Below are 26,335 nucleotides of genomic sequence, written 5' to 3'. Positions count from 1 at the left end.
AGGACAGTGGCCCTCATTCCGAGATGTTCGCTCGCTAATTAATTTTAGCAGCTGTGCAAACGCATAGTCGCCGCCCACGGGGGAGTGTATTTTCGCTTTGCAAGTGTGCGAATGTCTTTGCATCGGAGCTCTGCAAAAATATTTTGTGCAGTTTCAGGGTATGTCTGGACTTGCTCAGTCCTTGCGATCACTTCAGTCTTTTTGATCCCGGATTTAACGTCAGACACCCAACCTGCAAACGCTTGGACATGCCTGAGTTTTGACAAACACTCCCAGAAAATGACACCCACAAACGCCCTCTTTCTGTCAATCTCCTTGCGACCGGCTGTGCGAACGAAATCATTGTGGAAGCCATCGCTGGGTAACGAACCACTGTGTACTCGTACGATGCGCCTGCGCATTGCGATGCATACGCAGATTAGCCCCGTTCTGCCATGATCGGTGCGTTGTGAAAATCCATAGCGAGCGATCAACTCGGAATGACCCCCAGTGTGACAGAATAACAAAGAGCTATCAAGTTAAGTTCATGAATGTTGTATCGGTATTAGCAACGGAAGGGGTGGGGGTAGGAGACAACATAATCAGGAGTTACTGGGCTTCAAAAAGTGGGGAAGCTGCAGGTGAAATTAATTAAAACAGATCATTGACAAGTGCCGCCAACAGCGCCCAATGCCCTGTGGCGCTATGTGTGGTGGCACACTCCGCACACACCTAGTTACAGCCCTGCCCGGGTTATCTGACCTGGGACCAGCTTGCTGCATGCTGAAAGCCCATACCTCCCGAACTGCAGTGTCCCACGGATCAGGGGCAAACGCAGGATTTTCAAGGGGGGGGCAGATATGTGAATATATATATATATATATATATATATATCAGTGCCGTAACTAGGCATTTTGGCGCTGTGTGCAAGAAATGGCATTGGCGCCCCCCCCCATGCAAGATAGGGGCAGTGCGCGCCGTAGGCACGCAAAAAATATATAGAGGCGTGGCTTCATGGGGAAGGGTCGTGGCCACAAAATAATACCAAGTCATACTACGGTGCACAGTAGTCTCCATTATCAAATTACGCTGCACAGTTGCACCACTACACCAGGTAGAGCCCCTTTTACACATTACGGCAGACAGCGTCCCCCTTTTTACACATTACGGCAGACAGGGTCCCCCTTTTTACACATTACGGTAGACAGTGTCCCCTATTTTACACATTACGCTACATTACATTGCGCTCACTTAACTCACCAGTCTCCAGAGCTGTCCTGCTGCCTCTTCCTTGTTTCCTGTCTCCCCATTCTCTCTGCATCGCAGCAGTGTACTCTCCATCATCAGCGCTGCCTTCCAGGGCTGTCATCAGAAATTGTGGGGCCCGGGACTGTCAAAACAGACAGGGCCCCCCCATCCCCGCCCCCACCCACATGACCATGACCCTTATCTGTACACAACCGAAACTATTTTATATGTGGCATCTCTAACCAATTACCTCTGATGCCAGATTATTATTTTGTAAGGGTGGAACACTGCGAGCAATGTTTTTTTTTGTTTTGTTTTTTAGACAGTCACTCAATATTTAAGACAGTCACAACCCTGCACACAAATCAGCATGTAATGATTACTAAATGAGCAGGCAATGGTGTTACAGCCTGCACAAAGAACCAGCCCACTCACTTACCCCCCTTCTTGTGAGTGTCAGCATCTTCTTCTTCCTTCCCATGCTGGTCCTCAGGCCGGCGCTGGCGGTTCCTCTCATTTTCACTAGGCGGGCGGCATGATGTCATGACGTCACGCCGCACAGTTAACTTTATTGTACACCGGTACCGGCGGCAGGGCTTTTTTTCCTCCAGGTTGTTCACTGCTTCAGCAGTGAAAGTCCCCCAGCAGGCGGTGAGAGGTGGGCAGCGCCGACGTGAGAACGGGGCCGCCATCACTTTAATGCAGGGCAGGGAGGCAATGGCAGTAAGAGCGGCCGGCGGAATGAGGCAGAGCGGCCCGGGCCCTCCACTCTCTGGCAGAGTGGCCAGGCCGGGGACAGTTGTACCCATAGAACCCCCTTGATGGCGGCCATGTTGCCTGCTCTCCTCTCCACAGCAGAGAGCAGACAGCGCTGTCCTGTGCCCGCTGCCGCTCCCTCCAGTGTCCCGTAGCGCCGCGATTCGCTTCTCCTGCAAGTCGGCGGTGGCGCCTCTCATATTTTGGGTGGGGGGGTGAGCTGCTCCTTCCGTTCCGACACCTCTGTTCTGTACAGAGTAGTCCGGCACTGCTGCGGGTGGGGGGCACAGTGTTAACATGAGCTGAGGTGGGGATTCCGCACTGCTGCACAGTAAGCTCCAGCTTGGAAGGGGAGCGGGGAGGAGGCGGAGACGATCGCGCGGCTGAATGTCACCATGAGGTGGAGGGGGGGGGGTGTTACTGCTCGCAGCTTTCCGCGCTGCTGAATTGCTGAAAGGCGGCGGAGATCACTTACATGTATATACATTTTGCTGGTGGCTGGATGGGATGCGCCCCAGCTCATACTGCGCTGTGGGCAAGGCACACAGCGCACATAGCTAGTTACGGCACTGATATATATATATACATTACACACACACGCAGGGTGACATGGGAAGGGGGAGTGTGGTTAGAGAAAAAGAGGCATGGAGTGAGGGGGGGGGGGGGGGCATGGAGAGGGAGAAATAAGGGCATGGGGAGAGATACTTCAGATCTACCAACAATGTACAGTAACTTTAGTGCAGCCTGATGACGACTGCAGTCAGATGCTATATCCTCCCTTCCCCAGTACTCACTTCACTTGTCCGTCCTGGAAGGAGGTGGAGGGGGGGATTGTCTGTGATAGATTACAGCCTCCCCGAAATTTGCTTTTCCCGCTGTCCCGACTAAGAGAAGACATCTGCCTGTTAGTCCTGCATGGAGCCCTGTGCAGGGAAATGTTACACTAACATGCTAGCCACTGCTGCGACTCCCGAACAGTCAAAGGGAACAGAATGGAGAGTGCTGCTGCTGTTGCTAACAGTAATATATATTTCCCTTTCCCCCCATGCACCTGTTGCGGGTATCGGTATGGCATAGACTTGAAGACAGTGGTCACCCGGCCCCAACCACCTCCTCCACCCCACCGCACTCTCTTCTGCCGCACGTGTATGTCTCTTATGCATCCCCCCCCACATAAGAGACATACACGTGCGGCAGAAGAGACAGTGGAGAAAGTCAGGAAAGTCAGTGCCTCACCCCGGACGGTGGACAGCTCTGTTTCAAAGCTGCGCTGGAACTGCAGCTGCCTGAGTGGAGCTCCGCGCTGCAGCTTCCCCTACATCAAACCAACCAGTAAGCTGCAGCTTCTGCATTACAAGCAGGCACAGCGCACAGCCTGTCTGAGTTCCTCTATTATCGGTCTGCTGAACCAATGAATCGGCAGGCAGGGGGGGTTTCCAGGTACTCGGAAACCCCCCCTACGCGCGCGTATGCGGATGGTCGGGAGGTTGGGGGACACAGCGCACAAAGTCTGCCCTGCTATGCAGACAATAGAACCGTGTTGGGATACAGTTAGCGCTGGAGAATTGGGGGCAGCCCAGCAGCTTCCAGAGTGGAGAATGTGCTTTTTATTTATTTTTCATTTTTGTTAGTGTGTGTTTGTGTGTTTATGTCTTTTTCTCATTCTCTCTGCTCCCTACTTGTGCTGGACTGCATGTGAGAAAAGAACTTTGTAATCCTATTTTTACGGCAGCGTAATGAGGTCACTGGCATGATGGTCCATGAACAGTGGCGTTCAAGGCCCATCAACCACAAGGCAAGATGTCAGTGTTAATTTACATCACATTTGCTGTAGATATATGATCTCTATTTTTACAGCTTGAACAGAGAGTACCACCAAGCATTTTATCTGCCCTAAGGCATGTTTTGCTGTGTTCGTACAACACTTACTCTTAGCCTAGTGACACAAACCATATTCCTACTCTTATTCTCACTAGCTGCATGCTTGCTGCCTAAGATGTAATTGTTAAATTGCTGAAAGCTTATAAATGTTGATAATGATATGCAGGACTCCAGCAGGGTTTGCTGGTTTAAACCAAATGGTTAAAAAAACAAAAACAAAAAAAAAAACACTTATTTTTTTATTATGCTGTGACTACTGGCTTAGTGCCATCACTTCTTAAAAAGGCCTATTATACTAAAAAACTAGTGTTTTATTCAAAATGTTTAATGTCCAGTGCTGATGCTTAACTTGTGTGTGTGTGTGTGTGTGTGTGTGTGTGTGTGTGTGTGTGTGTGTGTGTGTTCTTTTCTCTGAAAAGTGCTTTTGCATTTTCCATTTTGTATTATTACTATTCAGATTTATTTAATTATATAATAAGTAATACATAAAACCAATGCTTAACATTAACTTGTTGTTCTTATTTTCAGTTTCATCTATCTCTGAGTGTACTTTGTATTTATTATTATCCATTATTTATACGGTGCCACAAGAGTTCCACAGCGCCTAACAAAATACATAAATAAATGAACAAAACAAGAACAGTGCCTTACAGTACGAGACAATATAAGACAAGTAAAATGTATATAAACATTTCTGCGTCAACGGACATGACACTGATCTAAGCATCCAGGAGGATGAAACTGAGGGATAGGCCGAGGCGGATTTAGACCTCATGGGGCCCTAAGCGAAATACCGATTTGGGGCCCCCCTACCTCAAACAATCAATAGCATTATATTTTTGTTCTGACTTATGCCCCCTTACATTACAGATGGAGTTCCTTCTGTGCCTGCGCCTATCACCGCGTCTGGGGCACGCACGTGTCCGTGACACGCACGCGCCCCATTCACTAGAATGAAAGCGTCTGTGTGCACTCCGGGCGGGGCTAAGCGGTGACCAATCAGACAGAGAGTGCCCCATAGAGGTACTGTGTGCGCGCATCCAAAAAATGGGTGTGGCCAATTAAAATGGGACGTGATACACAGACATATGCCCCCAATAGTGCAGTGCCAGATCCACAATTGCGCCCACAGTGACAGGTATACAAATGCCCCCACAGTGCCAGATCCACAATTGCCCCCACAGTGTCAGATCCACAATTGCCCCCACAGTGTCAGGTAATACCTGACACTGTGGGGACAATTGTGGATCTGACACTGTGGGGGCAATTGTGTACCTGCCAGGTATACAAATGCCCACACAGTGCCAGGTATATAAATGCCCCCACAGTGCCAGGTAAACAATTGCCCCCACAGTGCCAGGTAAACAATTACCCCCACAGTGCCAGGTATACAAATGCCCCACAGTGCCAGGTATACAAATGCCCCACATTGCCAGCCAATTGCCCCCACAGTGCCAGGTATAAAATTGCCCCCACAGCAGTGCTGCAGCTACTTACCGCTGCTGCTGCTCCTCCAGCTGTGATGTGATGGTGACGGTGTCAGGAGGAGAGCTCAGAGCGCGGGCGCGCGGCTATGTCTGGCGCCGGCGTGTAGTAGGACTTCAAACTAGCCACCGGTTCGTGAGCCAATCAGAGCTCGCGGACCGGCAGCGGCGGCTCCTGATTGGCTGCCGGTCGGAGATCTTTGATTGGCTCACGAACCGGCGGTTGGTTTGAAGTCCGCTACACGCCGCCAGACATAGCCGCGCTGGCAAGCTCTCCTCTCCTGACAGCTGAGACACGCTGCCGCCGGACTGAGCGGCAGTGTGTCTCAGTGACACAAGCGGGGGCCCGCTTTGGGCCCCGCCGGGCCCTAGGCAACAGCTTAGGTTGCCTAGCAGCAAATCCGCCACTAGGGATAGGTGATGTTTTAAGGAGTATGATGTAGAAGATATTCTAAGCAAGAGAAGTAAAAGCCCGTGATAAGCAGTCACCCTGAGTGGCAGATGAAATGGATTGCAAGGTACAAATGGAGACTGTATATAAAACAAATGAAAAAACAAAGTACAGATGGAGCCGCACTCATCTAGTGCGGCTCCATCGCATATTTGCACTCCCGGCGTGACTAGTCGATCCAGCCACCTAGCCCCGCCCAGGGTGCACAGGGACACTCCCATTCTAGTGATTAGCGTGACTCCATCTGTATTTTACAAGAATTATTATAAAATCAGTTACAAGTGACTATGGGGGTTATTCAGAGTTGTTAGATTGGGTGTAGTATGGCTGACCGGCGGTCTCCTGACCGCCGGTCAGCTTACCGACGCCGGGATCCCGGCAGCATACCGACGCCGGGATCCCGGCGGGGAGGGGCGAGTGCAGCAAGCCCCTTGCGGGCTCAGTGGCGACCTGCGGTCGCCACGGGTTCTATTCCCACTCTATGTGTGTCGTGGACACCCACGAGTGGAAATAGTCCCTGTTGGTCGGCATGCCGACCATCGGGATACTGAGCCAGCGGGATGGTGGAGGAGGTCATGTGACTGTCGGTCAGCAGACCGCCGGTCACATGAATACCACCCGTTAGATTTGGGTGGGGTGTGTTCAATCTGAAATCTAAATTGCAGTGTAAAAATAAAGCAGCCAGTATTTACCCTGCACAGAAACAATATAACCCCACTCAAATGTAAATCTCTCTGCACATGTTACATCTGTCCCACCTGCAATGGACATGGTTTTACCCAATTGCTAACTTTTTTGGTTTGCTAACAACTCTGAATAACCGCCTATGTACTGTATTAATATGTTTAGTCTATCTAAATAAACTCAGATGTAATAGGAATAATAAACTGTAAAAAATTGGCTTTATTGAAAGATGTAAAAAAAAAAAATCAAACCGAAGCCTAACAACATTATTAATGTCAGAAAGCATTAAAACATGATTGATCAATGTTTATAATACATGATAAAACAAATTCCATTAAAACATTAATGGAAAAAAAATAGGATTTTAATCACCTACCAGTAAATCCTTTTCTCGTAGTCCGTAGAGGATGCTGGGGTCCATTTAGTACCATGGGGTACAGATGGGTCTTTTGGGAGCCACTGGCAGTTTAAGAGATTAATAGTGTGATCTGGCATCTCACTCTATGCCCCTCCTACCAGACTCAGTCTAGAAACTGTGCCCGAGCAGCCGGACATACTTCGAGAGAAGGAAATACACAGATAGTGGTGAGATTCACACCAGCTCACACATAACAAAAGGAAAGCCAAGCTAACCAACTTGGAACGATTCAGCAATGGCTGAAACAACAATACTGAACCAAGTAACAATGCAGGAATACGAAGCAATAGGTGGGCGTGCAGCATCCTCTACGGACTAAGAGAAAAGGATTTACCGGTAGGTAATTAAAATCCTATTTTAGCTTACGTCCTAAAGGATACTGGGGTCCATTTAGTACCATGGGGATGTACCAAAGCTCCCAGTACGGGAGGGAGAGTGCTGAGGTTCCTGCAGAACTGATTGACCAAACTTTAGGTCCTCAGAGGCCAAAGTATCGAACTTGTAGAACTTAGCAAACGTGTTCGACCCAGACCAAGTAGCTGCTCAGCAAAGCTGTAAAGCCGAGACACCCCGGGCAGCCGCCCAGGAAGAACCCAGTTTCCGAGTAGAGTGGGCCTTAACCGATTGTGAACACGGCAAGCCTGCCGTAGAATAAGCATGCTGGATAGTAAACCTGATCCAACGAGAAATCGTCTGCTTAGAAGCAGGACACCCAACCTTGGGCAATATTTACTAATATTCGTGTTTTGGCCGTTTTGAAGGGTGTTTGAACTCGAATGGTATCGGGTGCATTTTACTGCAACTTTTTGAATCCTGATACGATCATTCACTAAGCTGCCGAGTTTAGCACAATCGTTTTTTCCGATGTCGATGTGATTCGTAATATCAGGCAGTGTTTTACAGGAAGGATGAGTAAAACACTGCCTGAAAAAACACAAGGAATCCCGGCCGGATCTGTGAGATCCATGCAGGGCTTCATTGTGTACCTTAAAAAGTTGATTAAAGTCTTTAAAAATCTGAAAAAAATTGCGTGGGGTCCCCCCTCCTAAGCACAACCAGCCTCGGGCTCTTTGAGCCGGTCCTGGTTAAAAAAATATGGGGGAAAAAATGACAGGGGTCCCCCCATATTTAATCAACCAGCACCGGGCTCTGCGCCTGGTCCTGGTTCCAAAAATACGGGAGACAAAAAGCGTAGGGGTCCCCCGTATTTCTGAAACCAGCACCGGGCTCCACTAGCTGGGGAGATAATGCCACAGCCGGGGGACACTTTGATATCGGTCCCTGCTGCCGTGCCATTAAAACCCCAACTAGTCACCCCTGGCCGGGGTACCCTGGAGGAGTGGGGACCCCTTCAATCAAGGGGTCCCCCCCTCCAGCCACCCAAGGGCCAGGGGTGAAGCCCGAGGCTGCCCCCCCCCCCCCCATCCAAGGGATGGGGGGCTGATAGCCAAGTGTGAAATTGTGAATATTGTTTTTAGTAGCAGTACTACAAGTCCCAGCAAGCCTCCCCCGCAAGCTGGTACTTGGAGAACCACAAGTACCAGCATGCGGTGGAAAACCGGGCCCACTGGTACCTGTAGTACTACTACTAAAAAAATACCCCAATAAAAACAGGACACACACACCGTGACAGTACAACTTTATTACATACATGCACACCAACATACACACATACTTACCCATGTTCCCACGAGGCTCGGTCCTCTTCTCCATGTAGAATCCTAGGGGTACCTGTGAAAAAAATTATACTCACATAATCCAGTGAAGAATCCGGCCTTTGAATAATCCACGTACTTGGCAGCAACAAAAAACGCAAACCCGACCACGCACTGAAAGGGGTCCCATGTTTACACATGGGACCCCTTTCCCCGACTGCCAGGACCCCCCCTGACTCCTGTCAAAGAGGGTTCCTTCAGCCAATCAGGGAGCGCCACGTCGTGGCACCCTCCTGATTGGCTGTGTGCTCCTGTAGTGTCTGTCAGGCAGCACACGGCAGTGATACAATGTAGCGCCTATGCGCTCCATTGAAGCCAATGGTGGGAACTTTGCGGTCAGCGGTGAGGTTACTTTCGGTCAACCGCTGACCGCAAAGTTCCCACCATTGGCTACAATGGAGCGCATAGGCGCTACATTGTATCACTGCCGTGTGCTGCCTCACAGACACTACAGGAGCACACAGCCAATCAGGAGGGTGCCACGACGTGGCGCTCCCTGATTGGCTGAAGGGACCCTCTTTGACAGGAGTCAGGGGGGGTCCTGGCAGTCGGGGAAAGGGGTCCCATGTGTAAACATGGGACCACTTTCAGTGCGTGGTCGGGTTTGCGTTTTTTGTTGTTGCCAAGTACGTGGATTATTCAAAGGCCGGATTCTTCACTGGATTATGCGAGTATAATTTTTTTCACAGGTACCCCTAGGATTCTACATGGAGAAGAGGACCGAGCCTCGTGGGAACATAGGTAAGTATGTGTGTATGTTGGTGTGCATGTATGTAATAAAGTTGTACTGTCACGGTGTGTCCGTCCTGTTTTTATTGGCATATTTTTTTAGTAGTAGTACTACAGGTACCAGCGGGCCCGGTTTTCCACCGCATGCTGGTACTTGTGGTTCTCCAAGTACCAGCTTGCGGGGGAGGCTTGCTGGGACTTGTAGTACTGCTACGAAAAACAATATTCACAATTTCACACTTGGCTATCAGCCCCCCATCCGCCGCCCTTGGATGGGGGGGACAGCCTCGGGCTTCACCCCTGGCCCTTGGGTGGCTGGAGGGGGGGGGACCCCTTGATTGAAGGGGTCCCCACTCCTCCAGGGTACCCCGGCCAGGGGTGACTAGTTGGGGTTTCAATGGCACGGCCGCAGGGACCAATATCAAAGTGTCCCCCGGCTGTGGCATTATCTCCCCAGCTAGTGGAGCCCGGTGCTGGTTTCAGAAATACGGGGGACCCCTACGCTTTTTGTCCCCCGTATTTTTGGAACCAGGACCAGGCGCAGAGCCCGGTGCTGGTTGATTAAATATGGGGGAACCCCTGTAATTTTCCCCCCCATATTTTTTCAACCAGGACCGGCTCAAAGAGCCCGAGGCTGGTTATGCTTAGGAGGGGGGACCCCACACAATTTTTTTCCCCGTTTTTACACTAAACAGACCCTTTCCCATAGATAACCATGCACAGATCTCACTGATCCGTGCATGGTTATCCAAACTCGACTGGAAAAAGCAGGTCTATTTTATTGCTGCTTTTTTTAACGAATCGAAAAAAAACCGACCCGCACTTGAGCACTCAGAAACTAACACCCAAATACGAATGAATAGTGAATGCCCGTATTCTATGAAATAACAGCCGCATTTTACCGATGGTCTATTCATTCGTATTTGTGAACGTTGTCATTCAAACCATTACGAATAGTCCAAACACTGCCGAGATTGGTGCTTAGTGAATTCCCGGATTGGGACTTAGAAAAAAAAAAACACAAATCGGGCAAACTCGGATTTTTAGTAAATACTGGCCCTTGTTGGGATCATAAAGGACGAATAAAGCGTCCGACTTCCTGTGACGAGAGGTTCTCTTCACATAAATTTTAAAGCCCTCACCACATCCAAGGACTTCGAGGTAATTGAGGAGTCAGTAGCCACTGGCACCACAATAGGTTGGTTGATATGAAAATCTGACACAAACTTTGGAAGAAACTGCTGACGCGTTCTGAGCTCAGCCCTATCTTCATGGAAAATCAAATAGGGGCTCTTGCATGACAACGCCCCTAATTCTGACACACGTCTAGCAGATGCCAATGCCAACAGTGTGACCGCCTTCCAAGTAAGAAACTTGACGTCCACCTCCTGCAAAGGTTCAAACCAATCCGATTGCAAGAACTGCAGCACCACATTAAGATCCCAAGGTGCTGTAGGAGGCACAAAGGGTGGTTTGATGTGCAGAACTTCTTTCAAGAACATCTGAACCTCAGGGAGGGCAGCCAATTGTTTCTGGAAGAAAATGGACAAGGCCGAAATCTGGACTTTTATGGAGCCCAAGCGTAGGCCCACATCCACACCTGGAGAGGAGAGAAAAGACAAAAAACCCTTGTTTGGGAGCACTCATTTGTTATAATAGATGTGGTATGTATAGAAAGAAAATGAAATAAAATAAAACTTAACCTTTAATTGTTTCTTGAATAAAAAAACAAGTGGAAGATGAATTTGAGACTCGTGTCTAATGTTTGCTGTAAAAACTTGTTTAACCTTTTTAACAAATGAGGTACAAGATGATTGAAAAAGGTGAAAATATCAGAAAAATAATTATGGATGCCATATGGTTCTATTGGAATAAAAGGTATCCAGAAGGGTCACTGTACATGCCTTAAATATAGGTTTGACTGGTAGTGTAATGTAGTTACAATGTTAATCTAAAGATTTGAGTATCAAAGAAGTGAGAAGAACGATAAGTTGGATGTGTTGGAGGTTTCCTTTAGGAAAAAAGGCCCACTGCACCTGGTATTCTCAGGAGGTTTCCCTTCCTAATACTGACCAGGCCATGCCTGCTTAGCTTCCGAGATCGGACAAGATCGGGCGTATTCAGGGTAGTATGGGCGTGGGCCCACGGCCATACTACCCTGAATACGCCCGATCTTGTCCAATCTCGGAAGCTAAGCAGGCATGGCCTGGTCAGTACTAGGAAGGGGAACCTCCTGAGAATACCAGGTGCAGTGGGCCTTTTTCAAGGAAAAGACTTGTCTTACAATTTTCTATACTCTCACTTCTGGAAAAACCATCTCGGACTATTCATGGTTCTGATTTATGTATAGTACAGATAGTAGAAGTGGCCTCCCTCCCCCCTTTTTTTTCCTTCTACCTCAACAACGGCCCACGGCCATACTACCCTGAATACGCCCAATCTTGTCCGATCTCGGAAGCTAAGCAGGCATGGCCTGGTCAGTATTAGGAAGGGAAACCTCCTGAGAATACCAGGTGCAGTGGGCCTTTTTTCCTAAAGGAAACCTCCAACACATCCAACTTATCGTTCTTCTCTCTTCTTTGATACTCAAATCTTTAGATTAACATTGTAACTACATTACACTACCAGTCAAACCTATATTTAAGGCATGTACAGTGACCCTTCTGGATACCTTTGATTCCAATAGAACCATATGGCATCCATAATTATTTTTCTGATATTTTCACCTTTTTCAATCATCTTGTACCTCATTTGTTAAAAAGGTTAAACAAGTTTTTACAGCAAACATTAGACACGAGTCTCAAATTCATCTTCCACTTGTTTTTTTATTCAAGAAACAATTAAAGGTTAAGTTTTATTTTATTTAATTTTCTTTCTATACATACCACATCTATTATAACAAATGAGTGCTCCCAAACAAGGGTTTTTTGTCTTTTCTCTCCTCTCCAATTGTAGTCTAATCTACAAAATTCCTGGGAGCACCGCCAATCATTAGCAGTTTAAGATTTACTTGATAACTGCATGTATATTGGTATTTCATCTGTAACTTTATTTTCTGTACCTCAGTAAAATTGTCAGACTAGTGCGGTTCCACACTAAATACATTCCCACATCCACACCTGCCTGCAGAAAGAGGAAAAACCATCCCTGTTGAAACTCCACCATTGGAAACTTCTTGGATTCACACCAAGACACATACTTTTTCCAAATTTGATGGTAATGTTTAGATGTAACTCCCTTTTTAGCCTGAATTAGGGTTGGAATTACCTTTTTCGGAATGCCCTTCCAAGCTAACATCTGGCGTTTAACCTCCATGCCGTCAAACGTAGCCGTGGTAAGTCTTGAAAAGCGAATGGCCCCTGTTGAAGAAAATCCTCGTGAAGAGGAAGAGGCCTTGGATCTTCCAGGAGTTATTCCAGAAGATCCGCCTACCAAGCCCACCTTGGCCAGTCCAGAGCAATGAGGATCGCCTGAACTCCTGTTCTTTTTATTAGTTTGAGAACCCTTGGGATGAGTGGAAGTGGAGGAAACACATACACTAACTGGAACACCCACGGAGTTACCAGTGCATCCACCGCCACTGCCTGTGGGTCTCTCGACCTGGAACAGTACCTGCGAAACTTCCTGTTGAGGCGAGAGTCCATCATGTCTACCTGAGGTACGCTCCATCGGCTGGTCACCTCTGCGAACACCTCCGGGTGGAGGCCCCATTCTTCTGGATGGAGAAAGTGTCTGCTGAGGAAGTCCGCTTCCCAGTTGTCCACTCCTGGAATGAAGATTGCTGATAGCGCCACCGCGTGCTTTTCTGCCCAGAGGAGGATTCTTGTTACCTCCGACATTGCCGCTCTGCTCTTCGTTCCGCCCTGTCGGTTTATGTAGGACACTGCCGTTACATTGTCTGACTGAACCTGAATGGCCTGATCTTCCAGCAGATGTGCCGCTTGTAGAAGGCCATTGTATATGGCCCTTAGTTCCAGAATGTTTATCGGAAGGATGGATTCCAGACTTGACCACTTTCCTTGGAAGTTTTCCCCTTGGGTGACCGCTCTCCAACCTCTGAGACTTGCATTCATGGTTAGAAGGATCCAATTCTGAATCCCGGACCTGCGGCCTTCGAGTAGGGGAGAAGTTTGCAGCCACCAAAGGAGCAAAATTCTGGCTTTCAGCGACAGGCATATCCGCTGGTGCATGTGAAGGTGTGATCCTGACCATTTATCTAGGTGATCTACCTGGAATGACGGCGCATGGAACCTTCCATACTGAAGAGACTCGTAGGAGGCTACCATCTTTCCCAGAAGGCGAATGCACTGTTGAACCGAAACCTGGGCTGGCTTCAGGACATCCTGTACCATTGATTGGATCACCAATGCTTTTTCCTATGGTAGAAACACCCTCTGCACTTCCGTGTCGAGTATCATCCCCAGGAAGGGTAGTCTCCTTGTCGGCTGCAAATGTGACTTTGGAAGGTACAGGATCCACCCATGATCCTGGAGTAGTCGAGTTGAAAGAGCAATACTCTGCAACAACCTCTCCCTGGATGATGCCTTAATCAGCAGATCGTCCAGATATGGAATTATGTCCACTCCTGGTCTGCGATGGACGTAGCCTTTGCATTCAGCATTCCAAGGTTTTTCATGGTCCCCACCATAAACCCAGCACAATCCTGTATGTGACGCAAAAACAAATCAATGTCACTCCTATCCATAGTATCTAAGTCCTCTAGTAATGTGCCTGACCACTTTACTATGGCTTTAGAAATCCATGCACAAGCAATAGTGGGCCTTAAAGCCACACCTGTAGCAGTAAATAGTGATTTGAGCGTAGTCTCAATCTTGCGGTCAGCCGGCTCCTTTAGGTCGGTTGAACTAGGGACAGGTAAACTACCTTTTTAGACAACCTAGATACAGAAGCGTCTACTATAGGTGGGTTTTCACATTTCTTTCTATCCTCTTCAGGGAAAGGAAAATTAATGAGAATTGTTTAAAGGATATGGAATTTTTTCTGTGGGTTTTCCCAGGATTTTTCAAATAAAGAGTTTAGCTCTTTAGAGGCAGGGAAGGTGAGGGAGGTTTTCTTATTTTCCGTAAAATAAGATTCCTCTTCCGGCTCAGGTACCTTCTCAGTAATATGCAAAACATCCCTAATGGCTTCAATCATCAGCTGCACCCCCTTAGCAAGGGATGCATTCCCCCCTGCATTTCCCCATCACAGCCCCCTGTATCAGAGACGGTATCAGTGTCAACTTGCATTATTTGGGCAAGTGTACGTTTTTAGGGTATGTAGGTGGGGTATTTGAGGGAGTAGGAGCTGAATGCTGCAAACCCTCTACAGACTTTCTCAAAAACTGCGTCTCTTGCTCATTATGGAACCGTCGTGATGAAATCTGGGATATCATTCCCCTTAAAGAATCCACCCATGCGGTTTAGAATCGGCAGGTTGGGAAAGCATATTGCAGTCCTGAGTACATGGGATTGACTCCTAAGGAGAAGATACACACTCTGCAGCACAGGATACAGAGCCCTTAGACATGGTAATGTGGATATATACACATACACACACACAAACAGGAAAATGTCAGACACAGTTTCCCCAAGAGTACCTTCAGAGAGTCACAGAGTATAAGGAGCCAACCACACAGCGCCCCAGTGAGCAGTTACTATGATAACAGCACAGCGCAGACTTATATTTATAGACTTTATAGGTTAAATAGCACTAAGTACACTCTCCCTCCCCTGTCTATAACACCCTGGTACCGCAGTAACTGGAGTTATGTGGAGGGTCAGCGCTCCCTGTCAGCGTGTCTCAGCGTTCTGCAAGGAGAAAATGGAGCTGGTGAGTGCAGTGCTGGATCCGCTCTGAGGAGAACCCCCACCCCCTGTATTGGCAGGCGGCTTCCAGCACACTATGATTATACTGGTCTGAGGTCTTCAGTGCTAACAGTGGGATTAGCCCCTGTTAGCTACATTACCAGTGTTAGGATGATCACGCTGGCCCAGGACGCCCCTCAGCTGTGTCTACATATATATGTTGCTGAACCTTCATGGAGCGCAGCCTGACAGAGCTGTGCCACGTTCCCCGCCGGCGACCCGCTAACCGGGCCGCCGGCGCTCAACTCACCACTCTTCTTTCTTCTGGCTCTGTTAGGGGGTGGCGGCTGTGCTGCGGGAGTGAGTAGTCACCTCGTGGGCTTGCGATCAGCACCCTCAGGAGCTCAGTGTCCTGTCAGCAGAGATAGAGAACCATTAACTTCAAGAGTTGGTTTCTACTCCCCCCTAAGTCCCACGAAGCAGGAAGGCTGTTGCCAGCAGCCTCCCTGTACCTAACAACTCTTAGAAAAACAATAAAACTGGAAAAACTCCTAAGAGCTCCCTTAGCTGCGACCGGCTCCTCCTATAGGATTATAGATAGCAGAAGGCAGCCAAAGTATTTTATGTGTATATATAAGGAGGCAGCAATATTATTGTGTATAGTTGCATATATATGCATATAATTAGGTATTGGGAAAATTGCCTTGAAAGCTGAGCTTCAATACATAACAGGTCTGACAGTCCATAGCATATTGCTATCAACGTATTTCTATATGGTAGTGATAATGTCACATATAGGAGAGGTTATTAGATTTAGGTTTGAAAAGTACACCCCTCCCAATCCAAGTTAGTTTGGGAGGGGAGTACTTTTCAAAGATACAGTGTGTATTTGTATAAATAAGCCTTCATGTTCGCCCGAATCATTATACAAAAGGAATAACGTAATCTAATTGAAAGCAATGGCATTTTCTGAATGAACTGGGACCTGTCAAAATCTTTGCAAACCTAATTTAGTTTGTCAGTTGTTGACGTTAAACACTGGATAAATAATGTAAACCTATATAAAGTTCATCATAAAATATGACTCTATAAATATACATACAGGGAGTTAAGTAAATGGTGGGTGGTCCACGAAACAAGCGGTGCCAGGAAAGTATATAAGAAAGATACACGAGTGAGGGAACATGATGTGATAAGACATGGGAGAAACGAATACTGTACATGAGCAGGGGATTACAAGTACTAAAGACATGATCTAAAGATACTGAGCATGATAGGAAAACATTTAAGACAATAACAGAAGAAGCCTGGAGAAGAGATGCAGCTGATCACTTTGGGGAGGGAGCCACACTTTTTATGTCATTAAGCATTGCCTCAGTCATGGCTAAATGCGCAAAATTAAAGTGATGGGGGTAAAAAGGACGCAATCCATGTCATTTTAAGCCTGCCTTCTCTATACAGACCCACAATATAACCCAATCTTGCCTACTTCACTAGTAAGTGGCAGCATCTGGGAGACCCACCAACACTTGTGGGTGTCCAGCGATTACCTGAAAAATCGGGAGCCTGCTGCACCTCCCGGGAGAGTATATATAGCAATATTGATGGCAAATTAGTGCATTATTGCAAACAGAATTTCTAACAACATGTAATATTATATTTATGATTACTGTAGTAAATGTTGGAAAGTGTTGTTAGACAACTGTATGTGCAGCCATCTGCTTACTGCAGTAACCGACACAAAGCAGAAGTGCTGGACTAGGGAGGCAAGCTGTAACACAGACTCACTACACTACAGCTGCACATCAATGTGATGTAAAATACCCAATATCAGCATGCAATATACTCTGAAACTGGGAGCACTGACGCAGTCACACTGAAACAGACAACCACATTTATTGACCATGTCTGCAATCTCCACTGTATTGGTCACTCTTCTGTCATATCAAATACCTGATCCAACCACTGCTGCATTTTTTACTGTGCGCGCCCACAAAAAACTGGCAGACACCCAATATCCTGCGCATGACCTATTAGGTTCTATTAGGTTCTGAGAGGCCAGGTCTATTGTAACTAACTTTTTTTTTTTTTAATGGAGTGGGAAAGGATTATATATATACACATGCACACACATACACACACACGTCTGCATCATATACAGTATGTTCATCACGTCTTCACTCAAGTGCTGTGGAAAGTGGCTATGCCCTAATATGCTATGAGGTATAGTAAAATAATTATATAACACGTCAATAAGATTAACAAGAGTTCTGTAGCAAGAGAACTACTGAAAGTAAAGTAAAAGAGCAACAATGTAAAATGTGCAATCAACTCTAGTGTCAATCATAGAAGCTAATAAAATATAGAACAGATATATTTGTGTACATTAATTCCTAAAGTTTTAAAAATAGTTTTTGTTTTTTTGCTAGTCACATTCTTATTGCCACTACAGCGGCTATATCGCAGAACTGGAAGTGTTCTTCTCCCCATCCCTTTGAAAAGTAATTCATAAATTCCATCACGCCTTCCAAATGGAGACCTTGGGAGATCCCTAGTCCTTCACAGCCAATTCTCCGCTTGCCAAATGGTTCAGTTGGCACAAATTTACCACAGATGGAAATGGTGCAGCTCTGCTTCTTGATAAGGCATAATCTCTTATTAGGTACTCTTTTTTCGTAAAGTCTACGCTATTGCTCAGTTTGTTATGTGTTGCGCTTGTGTCATGTATAAATAGTTTTTAAGTTTTTGTCCAATATTAATACATATTTATATTGCACTTTTATTGCATTTTTGAAACGTGAATTACAATCTTTGTCCAGAAATTAATATTTAACACAGGTTGAATTGGTGTCTTTGTTAGGTAAGAAATAAATAATGATTGTGCTTAATGAAGATTAAACTTGCAAATGAGTTATCTTCATACCAGGGAAAAGAGCACTGTGGTCTAAGGGGGTAATTCAGATCAGATCGCAGCAGCAAATTTGTTACCTAATGGGCAAAACCATGTGAACTGCAGGTGGGGCAGATACAACACTTGCAGAGAGAGTTTGATTTGGGTGGGGTTGTAAGTCTACACCAGGCATAGGTATGTGTGAGTGTGTGTATTAAACTTTCATGGCTTTCCTGTCATTATTTAATTTTTTTTTTTTTACAGGAGGACTATAGGTACCAGCATGCTGGTACTTGTGGTTCTTCAAGTACCGGCATATGGGGAGGGATTTCCTGGGACCTGTAAAAAAACTAATTATTTTACAAACCAAACTCACTGAATGCTATCAACTCGGCACCCACAACCCAGCTACAGCCAAGGCCTTGGGTTCACTAAAGGGAGGGGGGTTTTAGTAGGGGGGCGGGGGGTCACACTTCCCCAGGAAAACTCAGCCTGGACTGACTAGATGGGGGGTGGGGTTGGGGGGTTTAATGCTTCGACCACGGAACCTGACAAGTGTCTCGCCTGGCTGTGGCATTACCCTCTGCTAGTGGAGTCCAGTGCTGTTTCGCGCAGGGCCGGTGCAAGGTTTCTCAGCGCCCTAGGCAAGTGTTCAGCGCACTCCCCCTGCCCCCCTTCCTATTCATTGTGGCTACACCTCGGCGAAGTCGTGCCCTGGTTCACATCAAAGGTGCGTGCACGCGTCCCATTTGCAGTGAATGAGGCAGCTAATTACGCAGCTAGGCACAATGCGCATGGTTAGATCTGTAAACATATATACATACATATATTATATACATAAAAATAAATAAATAAAAATAAAATATTATACACTGCTCAAAAAAAATAAAGGGAACACTTAAACAATACAATGTAACTCCAAGTCAATCACACTTCTGTGAATTCAAACTGTCCACTTAGGAAGCAACACTGATTGACAAGCAATTTCACATGCTGTTGTGCAAATGGAAGAGACAACAGGTGGAAATTATAGGCAATTAGCAAGACACCCCCAATAAAGGAGTTGTTCTGCAGGTGGTGACCACAGACCACTTCTCGTCTCCTATGCTTTCTGGCTGATGTTTTGGTCACTTTTGAAAGCTGGCCGTGCTTTCACTCTAGTGGTAGCATGAGACGGAGTCTACAACCCACACAAGTGGCTCAGGTAGTGCAGCTCATCCAGGATGGCACATCAATGCGAGCTGTGGCAAGAAGGTTTGCTGTGTCTGTCAGCGTAGTGTCCAGAGCATGGAGGCGCTACCAGGAGACAGGCCAGTACATCAGGAGACGTGGAGGAGGCCGTAAGAGGGCAACAACCCAGCAGCAGGACCGCTACCTCCGCCTTTGTGCAAGGAGGAACAGGAGGAGCACTGCCAGAGCCCTGCAAAATGACCTCCAGCAAGCCACAAATGTGCATGTGTCTACTCAAACGATCAGAAACAGACTCCATGAGGGTGGTATGAGGGCCCGACGTCCACAGGTGGGGGTTGTGCTTACAGCCCAACACCGTGCAGGACGTTTGGCATTTGCCAGAGAACACCAAGATTGGCAAATTCGACACTGGCGCACTGTGCTCTTCACAGATGAAAGCAGGTTCTCACTGAGCACATGTGACAGACGTGACAGAGTCTGGAGACGCCAAGGAGAATGTTCTGCTGCCTGCAACATCCTCCAGCATGACCGGTTTGGCAGTGGGTCAGTAATGGTGTGGGGTGGCATTTCTTTGGGGGGCCGCACAGCCCTCCATGTGCTCGCCAGAGGTAGCCTGACTGCCATTAGGTACCGAGATGAGATCCTCAGACCCCTTGTGAGACCATATGCTGGTGCGGTTGGCCCTGGGATCTTCCTAATGCAAGACAATGCTAGACCTCATGTGGCTGGAGTGTGTCAGCAGTTCCTGCAAGACGAAGGCATTGATGCTATGGACTGGCCCGCCCGTTCCCAAGACCTGAATCCAATTGAGAACATCTGGGACATCATGTCTTGCTCCATCCACCAACGCCACGTTGCACCACAGACTGTCCAGGAGTTGGCGGATGCTTTATTCCAGGTCTGGGAGGAGATCCCTCAGGAGAGCATCCGCCACCTCATCAGGAGCATGCCCAGGCATTGTAGGGAGGTCACACAGGCACGTGGAGACCACACACACTACTGAGCCTCATTTTGACTTGTTTTAAGGACATTACATCAAAGTTGGATCAGCCTGTAGTGTGTTTTTCCACTTTCATTTTGAGTGTGACTCCAAATCCAGACCTCCATGGGTTAATAAATTTGATTTCCATTGATAATTTTTGTGTGATTTTGTTGTCAGCACATTCAACTATGTAAAGAACAAAATATTTAATAAGAATATTTCATTTATTCAGATCTAGGATATGTTGTTTAAGTGTTCCCTTTATTTTTTTGAGCAGTGTATATATATATATATATATATGTATATATATATACACATATGTATCCAGAAGCTGCCCGGCACTCATAATCCACGGAAAGTACGTGCTGGGGTGCCCTCCTCTTGGGGTTTGCTGCCCACCATGCAAAGAAGAGAGTGATTCAGGCGGCACTCACCAGACTCCAACCGATGTGTTTAAATAAGTGTCATATTTATTGACATCTGACCATATGACACTTATTTAAACACATCGGTTGGAGTCTGGTGAGTGCCGCCTGAATCACTCTCTTCTTTATATATATATATATATATACATACATATACATACATACACACACACACACAGTAGCGGCTCTTGTCACGGGCAAGCCTTTTGCCCGTGGCACCGCTACCCTGAAAGTGCCGCCGCCGCTGTGGCAAGAGCCGCAACTAATCCACCCTCCCTCTCCGCTCCCCGGCTGCAGCGAGCGCCGTGTGTGCCCGCTGCAGCTAGTGTCGCTGACTAACGCTAGACGTCAAAATTGATTCCTAGTGCCAGTGCAGCGCTGCTATGGGAGAGACGTCATGACGTCTCTCCCATAGAGAGGCGCCGGCGCTTGGAGACAGCAGCAGCAGCGGTCCGGAAGCAGGAGCGAGGCTGGTAAGTATTGTTTGTTTTTTATAGTTTTTCAAAGCGGCACTGCTACAGGGGGCACTACTACAGGGGGCACATACAGGGGGCACAGCTACTGGGGGCAGATCTACAGGGGACACAACTACAGGGGGCACATATTGGGGGCACTGTTACAGGGGGAACAGCTACTGGGGGCACAGCTTCAAGCAGCACAGCTACTGGAGGCACTACTACAGGGGGCACTGCTACAAGGGACACAACTACAGGGGGCACTGCTACAGGGAGGACAGCTACGGGGGGCAAATCTACAGGGGGGCACAACTACTGGGGGCAAATCTACAGGGGGGCACAACTACTGGGGACAACTACAGTGGGCACATACTGGGGGCACTGCTACAGGGTGCAAATCAACTGGGGGCACAGCTACAAGGGGCACAGCTACTGGGGGCACTACTATAGGGGGCACTGCACCTGGGGGCGCAGCTACAGGAGGCACTACTAAAGGGGGAACTGCTACAGAGGGAACAGCTACTGGGGGAAAATTAACTGGGGGTACAGCTACTGGGGGCACAGCTACAGCGGGGAACAAGTACAGGGGATAACGGTGGGAACGCCCCTTCCCTATGAAGAAGCCACGCCCCTGTTTTGGGGCGCGCACCAACTGTATTTTACGTGGCAGGGGGGGGGAGCGCCACAGGAAACTTTCGCCCTGTGCGCCACAAGGTCTAGAACCGGCCCTGCATACACACACATAAATATACAAGTTCAGTATCCCTTATCCAAAATCACACATTTTTGATTCCCCTACTGAGATAGTGACACACACATATATATATATATATATATATATATACATATTATATTATATATCTATATAATGTATGTATATATTCACATAATATACAATATATATGTCATTATCTCAGTAGGGGACCCAAACATGTGGGATTTTGAATTTTGGATAAGGGATACTCAACCTGTATAACAAATATATATATAAATATATATATTTATGGCAGACTATATAGCATTGTATATATATATATATAAATATATATATATATATATATATATATATATATATATAAAAATATGTCTATATTAACACATTACTGTTTTGGCACATTGTGGCAGCTGACACCACTCAGGAACTACAGCCACCAGAGGTGTGAGCAGAGGCACTGACCATGGTTGTCCCCGTGGATGATGCAGTGGCTCTTGGGGAGGGAGGACAGCCCTTGAAGATGCAATCATGCACTCAGTAGTGGCTGCCGAGCTTGGACTCCCCATCACCGCCACCGGACAGGGCCAGCTAGGAAGGGGGTAGATCTGTTCAGCTGGTGGTCGGGGAAGCCCTTGTCACCCTGGGTAAAAGTGCCACCCCCCAGCCGTAGCCTCCTCCTCAAACTCCAGCTGCTTCCTGCAAGGCTTGAGAACCTGGCAGAGGGAGCAGATCTTCTCCCCGGTCTACGGATCAGGGGAGGAGGGAGAGAGCGATGCGGGAGACGGGGACAGGCCACAGACATGCGGCTCCAGCCCGGCCCTACAGATTCTTCACGGTGAGTGCAGCACACAGCTTTAAAAAATTATTTATTTCACTCAACACCGCCTTTCAAGTGCCAGCGCTCATAGGCAGATGCCTAAAGCTGCCTAATGGTGGCGCCAGCCCTGGGTTCGCGGGGGGACCCCCTACTCATTTTGTTCCCTGTATTTTTAGAACCAGGACCGGTCCAACAGCCATGTGCTGGTTCTTAGAATACAGGTTAACCTCATACATTTTTCCCACTGTATGTTTAGCTCCAGGGCAGGTTCAAAGAGCCTGGGGTTGATTATGCTTTAAGGGGGTACCCCACGCCATTTTATTATTTTTTTTACTATTTTTCTACCTTTTACACACAGAAGCATGCACGGATCTCTAGAATTCGCAGGCTATTACATTTGCGAGTTGCAGGGCAAACTTGCATCTTCAAACTGTGCGAGAAGGTGCGAGTTTGATCCCCACAAAAAATACTCCTCCCTATTACATTTAACCTTGTGTGTTTGTAGAGAAGTGACCTGAACATATTCATGCAAAGCTCAATATCTCCAAAGTAAGGCCAGAGCTAGTGATGGCCTGCTGGGATTTACATTTATTAAAACATTTTAATAATGCAAGTCATAGGCAGGCCTTTAGCTATATTCTAATGTGTCGCAATGGATTATGCAAATCATACAGTAAACACCACATGCATGTGAAATACTAAAAATACTGTGTTTGATATGCTAAAATTCTGTGATGTATCACTGAATAAATATACCAGATGTCTGCTGAGACAAACACCACTGCGCTCACCACAACAAGGCAACAAAGATCACAGAAAAGTATATTTAGAATTTTACATATGGAGCCTTAAAATAAGAGTTATAACTTTTAACAGTAGTGCAGAAATCAGAGGGGCCCCAAGTATATGTGCCCGGCAGGGATGCGATCTGTCTTGTCCAAGTAGGGCAGTGAGCTGTAGATGGTGTGGGCGCAGCCAAGGACGTAGCTACCATAGGTGCAGGCAGTGCAGCTGCTATGGGGCCCAGAGCTGAGAGGGGCCCACCTTCCCTGTCAAAGTTCTATGTGTTATATACATTTTTCTCCATTAGGTGGAACATACTGTAGAGGTCCTTTCACACTTTTTCCATGGGGCCTGCAATATATCTAGGTATATCCCTGTACTTGCTATAGTGTGGTATAAAATAAACTAGAGGGCCTTTTATTGTTATATAATATGAACCGGGGCACTGTAATGAGGCACAATATGAACGGGAGCACTATATATCATAATGTGAATTGGGGGTACTGTGTGGCATAATGTGTACTGGCAGATCTGAAACTAAAGAAACTATGGCACTACTATGAGGCATAATATCAAATAAGGCTCTACTATGGTTCAGAAAATTAACTAGGGCACTATTATAGGGCATAAAATTAACAACTGCTTGTCAGAATACTGACGCCAGAATGCCGTCAGCGGGGTGAGCGCTAGAAAGCCCCTTGCGGGCTCGCTGCGCTTGCCGAACTGCGGGATCAGTGGCTCGCTGCACTCACCACAGGGTCTATTCGCACTCTATGGGTGTCGTGGACACCCACAATTAGAAATAGCCCTGGTGCAGCCGTCGGCATTCTCGGCGGTTGTGATCCCAGTATTGGTATTCTGACCGCCGGGATATTAACTACATCCCACAGAGAAGTGTCTCTCTAGAAACATTTGGATGGGGGCCCCTTCAAAATGTTGCTATGGGGCCCACAAAGTTATAGCTATGCCCCTGGGCGCAGCCTCAGAATGACAGGAGCCTCTCATATTCAGTGACTGCGTGGCGTGACTTTGCGCCTGCTCTTCCAGGCCCAGCTCTGTTGCAGCCAGTTACGGGACATGGCAGCAGCTCCGTTGGCCAGGATTCCTGTGCCCTGTGCCAGTCTCTTCTGGTGGGGTGTGAGGGCCACATGGCTCCTGCTGTGCAGTGCTTGGGTCTGGAAACTGGGGAGTGCAGTGCAGGTGAGTCTTTTCCCGGGGCAAGAGTGGATTGGTGAGGGGGTACAGGGCTTTGGGATGGGGTGGGGGAGCTGGGAATGCAGCAAGGTGTCATTGGGGAGAAACATACTGTGGGATGTGTGGAGAAGGAAGGTGAGATATACTGATTTAGATATTTGTATAAATATATATAGACTACTCCAAGTAGGCAAAACTCATGGTACTTTAATAAAGAAGAACCCTGGGTTATTAAAGTCCCATGAGTGCTGCCTACTTGGAGGAGTCTCGATTGGTGTACAACACACCCCGGAGGGCACCAGGGCAACATCGTCTATTTATGGGACTGCCAACTACATTATCTGGACGAAAATGTTTATCTAACATTGAAACGTTGATACTGCATCCCAGACTTGTGCCTGTGGTTTTTTTCATGTCGTGAGTGCCGCCTGTTTGCTGGATGTATTATTGGACACAGCGCATGCTGTTACCACTGGAAGGCAGTGGCTATACAGATTACTACATCTCCAACTGAGGACTTAGTGAGTGCCGTGCAACAAAGCATTGATAGATATATATATATATATATATATATATAAATATATATATTTGACAGTTTCTTATATAGCGCAGCAAATTCTGTTGCGCTTTAATATATACTGTAGATATGATCTGAAGGGGCCCCAGAGATATCACTGTAGGGGGCCCCAAGATTTCTGTTGCCGGCCCTGCATACAGGGTGTGTGTGTGTGTGTGTGTGTGTGTGTGTGTGTGGTTAATAATTACTCAGTTCCAGGCTTGTCTAAGAAGGACAGTAGGTGACCAGGCCAGCTGGTGTTGGGAATAGTGCCCCTCTCCATGGCTACGTGGCAACACACAAAGTAGTTTTTATAAAATAATTTTTATGAGCAGGTTTGGGCTTGCTCGCAGGATTTGCCCATGTCTGGGCCCGCCTTCGCACTCTACGACCTTCCACACACATAGAGGGTCATTCCGAGTTGATCGCTCGCTGCCGTTTTTTGCAGCGCAGCGGCCAGGTTACTACTGCGCAGGTGCATCGTATGGGTACAAAGCGGATCGTTGCTGGGCGATGGATTTAACGAAGAATCCATTCACACAGCCGTTTGCAAGGAGATTGACAGGAAGAGGGCATTTGTGGGTGTCAACTGATCGTTTTCTGGGAGTGTTTGGAAAAACGCAGGCGTGTCCAAGCTTTTGCAGAGCAGGTGTCTGACGTCAATTCCGGGATCAAAAACACTGAAGTGGTCGCAAGGGCTGAGTAAGTCCAGAGCTACTCAGAAACTGCAAAAAACTTTTTCGTCCCGCTCGGCTGCACGCGTGTTCGCACACTTGCAAAGCAAAAATACACTCCCCCATGGGTGGCGACTGCTAAAAGTAGCTAGCGAGAGATCAACTCGGAATGACTCCCATAGGCAGGGTCACTTTTACAGATGTAGCCATGCTCATCTTTGCTGCAATGCAAAGCAAGTGTTCTCTAGCAAGTGTTAGCAAGAGAAGCTGCTGCACAGGAATGAAAAGAGATGCCCACCGGACCCATCGCAAGCTCAGTCGCAACAGCGTAGACCTTAGCGGACTATATGCAAATACGGAGAACATCAAAGCTAAGGGTTGGTCTATGGCATGGGTCTTCAACCTGTGGCCCTCCAGCTGCTGCGGAACTACACATCCCACCATGCCCTGCCACAGTTTTGCTATTAAGGCATGGTAAAACTGAGGCAGGGCATGCTGGGA

The 26,335-nt window shown here is 47.3% G+C and overlaps 1 protein-coding gene and 3 pseudogenes across 3 annotated transcripts in view; 2 read left to right on the top strand and 2 right to left on the bottom strand.

The window, feature by feature from the left end:
* SMYD3 (SET and MYND domain containing 3) overlaps window positions 1–26,335 on the bottom strand; it is a 1,661,405-nt gene that overhangs the window by 481,799 nt on the left and 1,153,271 nt on the right. The window lies entirely within an intron of this gene.
* On the bottom strand, window positions 11,370–11,487 carry LOC134912237 (5S ribosomal RNA; annotated as a pseudogene).
* LOC134913884 (5S ribosomal RNA) lies at window positions 11,486–11,603 on the top strand (annotated as a pseudogene).
* LOC134912267 (5S ribosomal RNA) lies at window positions 11,753–11,870 on the top strand (annotated as a pseudogene).

This window comes from Pseudophryne corroboree, chromosome 4, assembly GCF_028390025.1.
Source record: "Pseudophryne corroboree isolate aPseCor3 chromosome 4, aPseCor3.hap2, whole genome shotgun sequence".
NCBI lineage: Eukaryota > Metazoa > Chordata > Amphibia > Anura > Myobatrachidae > Pseudophryne > Pseudophryne corroboree.
This window is presented reverse-complemented; position numbering and strand designations above follow the sequence as displayed.